A 6,730-nucleotide genomic window follows, 5' to 3' on the forward strand; every position below is an offset into this window, starting at 1 on the left:
AAATCCAAGTTGCAATAATCCCCAGATACCTCCCCCAGCTCTGCCAACACCAGTTGCTGCTGTCTTAGTGTTCATAGACCTACAGGAGCAAATAATCCTGGCAAAATGGGAAGAGGACAGGTACCACTCTATGGGATTCTCAGAATCCGATGGAGAGTTAAACTGGATCTAATACGGATATATCTGTGCTTTTCAAGCCTGGTTTGGTTTTTTTTATGCATTCACCAAATACTTATATTTTATGCATCCACCTATCCTAGGTCTGATATATAGCACGTCCACTGGTCGAATGATAAAGATAAAGGAGAAAATGAGTCCAAAAATAAATGTCATCAAGTGAATGAAAAGAACCTAAGTTCTGTTTAGAAGTGGTGATTTCTTGATCATACTCTGAAAGGAAAAATAATTGTCAGTATGTGTGCCACAGAAATGACAAGTAGAAATCAGATCTCAGTGATTGAGCTATTTCTGTTGGGATTTTCTAAACTTCCTGAGCTGCAGGTTTTATTGTTTGTGTCATTCTTCATCATTTTCCTGATGATTCTGATGGGAAATCTCCTTATTATCCTGATCATCACAGTAGATCACACGCTTCAAAGCCCCATGTATTTTTTCCTTCGAAGTTTGTCCTTTCTTGAAATTTGTTTTGAAACAGTCACGGTCCCTAAAATCCTGGATGTTCTTTTGTCTGAAGATAAGAGCATTTCCTTTGCAGGCTGCTTTGTCCAAATGCTTTTCTTTATTACATTTGGGATTGGTGAAAGTTGTCTCCTGGCTGCAATGGCTTATGACCGTTATCTAGCTACCTGTAATCCCCTGTGCTATCCAATACTAATGAACCAACGGGTGTTAATCCAACTGATAGGAGGTTCGTGGCTTCTGGGGTTGCTTCTGGCGATTGTTCAAACCACCTGGATATTTAGTTTACCTTTCTGTGGGCCCAATGACATCGATTATTTCTTCTGTGACACCCCTCCAATGTTACAGCTGGTGTGTGCAGACACCTCTGTGCTTGAACTCTTTACCCTGATGGGCACCATTTTGCTGAATGTTGTCCCGCTCCTTCTCATTCTGCTCTCCTACATATACATCATCTCCACCATCTTGAAGATGCCATCCACTGAGGGAAGAACAAAGGCCTTTTCTACTTGCTCCTCCCACGTCATTGTGGTCACTCTCTTCTATGGTTCAGGCATTCTGACCTACTTACGGCCCAGGGCTAGCTCCTCATCAGAAACAAGAACCTGCTGACCCTCTTGTACATTCTCTTGACTCCTGTATTGAACCCGCTGATCTACAGCCTATGCAACAGTGATGTGAAGAGGACCTTGAGAAGAACACTATGCCGGAAAACATGTTCCTAGAGATTAAATATTGCTTTTGGTTATTCTCCATCAATCCTATTCGGGGTTTGAGAGGATGTAGTGTTTTTGGTCCAACTGAATTGTTTGTACTTGTGGGACAAGGACTGTATCTGCCTGATTATCTTGTATCTTCCCCAGGGCTTAGTACAATGCTTGGTTCAAAGCAAAAATTTTACAAATGTTTGTCGTTCTTATTATATTGCTATTGTTAATATTTTAAAGTAAATAAAATAATTAATTTCAGTCCCCTTATTTAGGCCTTATAAACACAAAGTTTTGAGGGAAAATTAATTGGTGCCCAGGGGGCTGAATTTTAATTTCTTCATGTTCGGTTAGAAACATGACATTCACCAAAAATAAAGTTACAAGTTTGTGTTTTGACTCTTAGGAGGGGCAATGACCTTGTGAATGGCTGTCAGTGGGACACACTCAGTATTGCCCCTGCCATACATTTGTCTGTCTGTGTCTGTCTGCCTGTGTGTCTACCTGTCTCTGTCTCTATCTGAATCCATCTCTCTTTGCCCAACTATCTCTATGCCTGTCTCTGTGTCCAACTTTCTCTGTCTATGACTCTGCATCCATCTGTCTCTGTCTCTGTGTCTGCCTCTGTCTCTGCCTCTGTATGTCTCTGTCTGTCCCTCTCTGTGTGAGGACAGTGGGGAAAAAGGGTAGAGGAGCTACCCAGTGATGTGAGACTTGGAATTGAGTTATAGGCTTTCCTAAAATGGTTCCTTGACAGGAACAATGTTGGAGATGGGGAGAGGAGGTGCAGGCATTAAGTCCCAGTTGCTGCTCTCTGACTCTCCTCCACCTCCAACTCTCCTATTCATCTGACACTGCCTTTCTGCAGTGGCCCAGGTCCTTTTGTCAACACTGTAAAAGAGAAGGCAGCTGATGGGGGAATGGAGAAATTGGTGTAGCTGCTCAAACTTGGAGCTCAGGAAGTAGTTGTGCCTGAATATTTTCACTGTAAACTCCTCTTCTAGATTGTAAACTCCTTTTGGGCAGGGAACATGCCTACCTGTCTACCAACTCTGTTGTATTGCACTCTCCCAAGGACTTAGTACATGTTCTGCGTGCAGTAAGCACTTAATAAGCATGATTGATTGATAAGTAAGCATTAGCGAGAGGCATAGATAGACAAGATATCTCCCTGAAAAGGCAGTGCCTTGGTGACAACTGGCAGAAGCTGGCATAGCCAAAGACCAGCTTACCTGTCTAGGAGGGAAAGTGTCTTATGAGAAATAGCATATCCTCGACAGCATTTAGTTTAATTGATTTAGTTTCTCCTCCCTTGCTACCCAAAGCAGGATAAAGCACATTCACATGGTTCAAACCAAATGTGAAAAGACAAAAAACATATCTATATAGAGAGGCAACAAGACTCAGGGGAAAGAGGCCAAGATTTGGAATCAGTAGACCCAGGTTTTAGTGCTAGCTCTGCTACTTGCCTACTGCATGACTTCGAGCAGTCACTTAAATTGTTTGTGCCTCATTTTACTAATCTGCAAAATGGAATTAAAATACCTGTTCATCCTCCTCTAAGATTGTGAGCCCCCATGAGACAGAGTGTTTCTGACCCGTTTACTTTGTATCCCCGTGGTTGAACCATATTAAGTTCTTAATAAATCCCATTATTGTTATTACTATTATATAATAGCAGAAATCATTTGCAGTTATCAGAGTGTGTGGAAAATGTTTAGAATTATATTGAAGGTCAGCTATTATTTATTTTCCAGATAACTGCCTTTGAAGCATTTAGTTTCCAAAGCCAGCAGGAGCTATTCTGGTTTTTCTAAGAAGGTGGAAAAGATCCACTCTAGACCTTTGCTAAGTCACTATGAATATTATACTCAATAATAATTTACCAAATGGGTGAGGGGGCAGCGCTGCCCAGGACTGCTGTGAAGTTATGGAGCTATTCTATTCTGTGACCACATATGGTATTCGTTCCTCCCAGCAACTGGAACATGATATAATAACAATAATGGTATTTGTTAAGCACTTACTATAGGTCAGACACTGTACTAAGCACTGGACACTGTACTATGCTATGATATGTGCTGTTGGGTCTAGAGGGGTGGGGCAAAAGAGTTTGGATGGCTCACTGCAAGCCATCACTACTTCTGCAAACATAACTCAAGCACATATTAAGCTGGTCGTGGGAAATACATTTCTATTCTTAGTCATTCATTTATTCAATCATATTTATTGAACACTTACTGTGTGCAGAGCACTGTACTAAGTGCTTGGGAAAGTACAATATGGCAATATAGAGTGACAATACCTGCCAACAATGAACTCACAATCTAGAAAGGTGGTGACAGACATCAATGCATTAGCCATTGGTGTCTGAGTAATGATCACCTGAATGACAAGGGGAAATATAAAGTTTACTATTCTATTTTCATTGATGAATAGCAATAGCATGCAAACGATTCTCTTTCAAAGACACTCATGAATGCGGTCAATTTCTGGAAGATCAAAAATATATTCTTAAAGCAAGAACAAGATGTCTTATTATATACCTTGCCAAATCCTCTCCTCTGTTTAAATTTCCCAGAACAGTAATTTCCCATAGCAGTTGACACTGCTTTTATCCTCCACTATCACTGGCAACCTTGGCTTTATCCTTATCTTCTCCCTCTTTTTCAACCTCGATGTTCCGTTCATTACCAAATTCTGTAACTTTTACTCCATAACATTCTCAGAATCCATCCTTTCCTTTTCTTGGGAAGCAACATGATCTAGTGGAAAGAGCAAGGGCCTGGAATCTAATCACACTCTGCCACTTGCCTGCTGTGTGGGTTCAGGCAAATCACTTACCTTTCCTGTACCTCAATAACCTCATCTGTAAAATGGGGATAAAATACCTGTTTTCCCTCCCTCTTAGATTCTGAGTCCCATGTGGGATAGATAAAATTGAATTGTATTGACCCCAGTGCTTAGCACAATGCTTGGCACTTAGTAATCACATAACAAACACCATTATTATTATTATTATTATCGTTATTATTGTTATTAGTATTATTATTTCCAGGCACACAACTACCATGCTCACCTATCCCCTGTCATACCCTGGGTTGACTGTTACACCAACCTCTCTGATGATCTTCCTTCTCCAGTTTCTTTGTTTTCTAGACCATAATTTACTCACCTGCACAGATTATCTGCAGATTATCTTTCAAAATGGTGCATGGTCTGGGTCACACTCCCAAGGGCTTTACTGTAGTGGTGTGCACACAGGAGCTGTCTAGTAAACACTAATGATCGATTGACTATTGCATACCCAAATGGTTGGGTAGGATAGGTTCAACAGGCCTGGATCAACTATTAATCCTTATGGTAGTGAGGTATTAATGAGATAATACATCTTCAACTCTTAAAGCCACATCCATTCCATCATTGAGCGATCTTAAAATTGACTTAGTAATTACTGAAACCCACTATTGATGTAAAATACTCTTTTGACATTGCTGAAAATGGAATATACGTCTAGGTGCTGCTCCCTTAACTTTTGAATTCAATGTTCTGTGAAGATCATGTTTGCTCTGGCCCAGGTATCCTCTGGCTTCACTCTTACCATTCATTCATTCATTCATTCAATCGTATTTATTGAGCGCTCACTGTGTGCAGAGCACTGGACTAAGCACTTGGGAAGTAGAAGTTTGCAACATATAGAGAAGGTCCCTACCCAACAACGGGCTCACAGTTTAGAAGGGGGAGACAGACAACAAAACAAAACATATTAACAAAATAAAATAAATAGAATAAATATGTACATGTAAAATAAATAAATAAATAGGGTAATAAATACGTACAAACATAAATACATATATACAGATACTACATTTCACCTAAATCCCCACTTTTCCCTTTCTTTTCATTTTTTCTTTCCTGCTTCAACATTTTTCTCTCCATTTCCCAATATCTCTTTTACAAACTTCCCTCCCTGCCCATTTTCAGTTCTTCATACTCACTTCTAGTTTTCCAGTTTCATTTCTTTTGCCATGTCGCAGTGTTCCCTGTGTCATTGTGTTTAAGAAGTCTGCTGTCCTTTTAATGTTGGCTTCTCCTGGATATTGTTCCTAAGTAAATACTATTCTCATTGGGCACTCCATTTTTAATTTAATACTCTTTTTATCTTTTTTATTATGTGTTAATAAGCAGGGGTGTGTATCTGGAAGTATGTCTAAGCATGGCAGGACATTGGGTAATCTGAAGGTGGAGTTGCGTTTCTCACTGAATATGTGGGGGAAGTCAGGTGTGGATTCACCCTGGAGCTCAGAGAAGGGGATTTTCTTGTAGGCCAAATGTCTAGGAGTTTGCCTGTATTGGAAACTAGATAATTCATTAGACAATGCAGAAGGGAGGATTAAAGGGGAGAGAGCAGTCCTTCCCCTCTCTATCCAAGTAGGAGCAATACAGGATATTTTTCAGATTCATGTTTCCTGGAGGAATCTCATCTCTGTAACCAGAAGAGTCTGTTTTCAGTTAGGGAGAAAAGTAGAAAACGAAACAGAATAATGCAATCTAGAAGAAACCTGCACTAAACTGATGCCGTCTTAGGGGGCTATGCAACCAAATGAAATCACTGAATGCTTTCTTTGCAGCATAACGAGGTCGTTAATATTGAAATCACCCCTAGGGACCGGGGTCCCAGAGGTCTCTAAGACCCTGCATATTATCCTGTTGAACCATTCATTCATTCAATCGTATTTATTGAGTCCTTGTTGTGTGCATAGCACTGTACTAAGCGCTTGGGAAGTACAAATGGGCATGCAAATGAGATCCTTGACATGGATCCTCTGAAAATGGGGCCAGATTTGTACTGGGAAGGGAACTGGAGTGCTATAAAAAAACAGGGACCTCTCCCACGACCAAGATGCTGGGCAGCAGGGGAAGAGATGTGAGCCCCACTTGGGACAACCTGATTACCTTAGCACTTAGAACAGTGCTTGGCACATAGTAAGCGGTTAACAAATACCATTATGGTTTATTATTATTATTAAGAGCCTATCATTATTAAGAGCCTATCATGTGCCAACCACTCATAAGCGCTGAGGTAGATACAGCTTTGTCAGGTCGGACTCAGTCCCTGTCCAACATGGGGCTCGCAGTCCAGCGGAGAGGGAGAACAGGTATCGAAGCTCAGTGGAAAGAGCCCGGGCTTGAGAGTCAGAGGTCATGGGTTCTAATTCCGGCTCCACCATTTATCAGCTGTGTGACTTTGGGCAAGTCACTTGGCTTCTCTGTGCCTCAGTTACCTCATCTGTAAAATGAGGATTAAGAGTGTGAACCCCATATGGGACAACCTGATTACATTGTATCCCCCCCACCAAAGCTTAGAACAGTGCTTGTCACAT

At 41.0% G+C, this 6,730-nt stretch overlaps 1 pseudogene; it reads left to right on the forward strand.

The window, feature by feature from the left end:
• The first annotated feature begins 429 nt into the window (after positions 1-429).
• On the forward strand, positions 430-1,364 carry LOC119940031 (annotated as a pseudogene).
• The last annotated feature ends 5,366 nt before the right edge of the window (positions 1,365-6,730 follow it).

This window comes from Tachyglossus aculeatus, chromosome 18 (assembly GCF_015852505.1).
Source record: "Tachyglossus aculeatus isolate mTacAcu1 chromosome 18, mTacAcu1.pri, whole genome shotgun sequence".
Taxonomy (NCBI): Eukaryota; Metazoa; Chordata; class Mammalia; order Monotremata; family Tachyglossidae; genus Tachyglossus; species Tachyglossus aculeatus.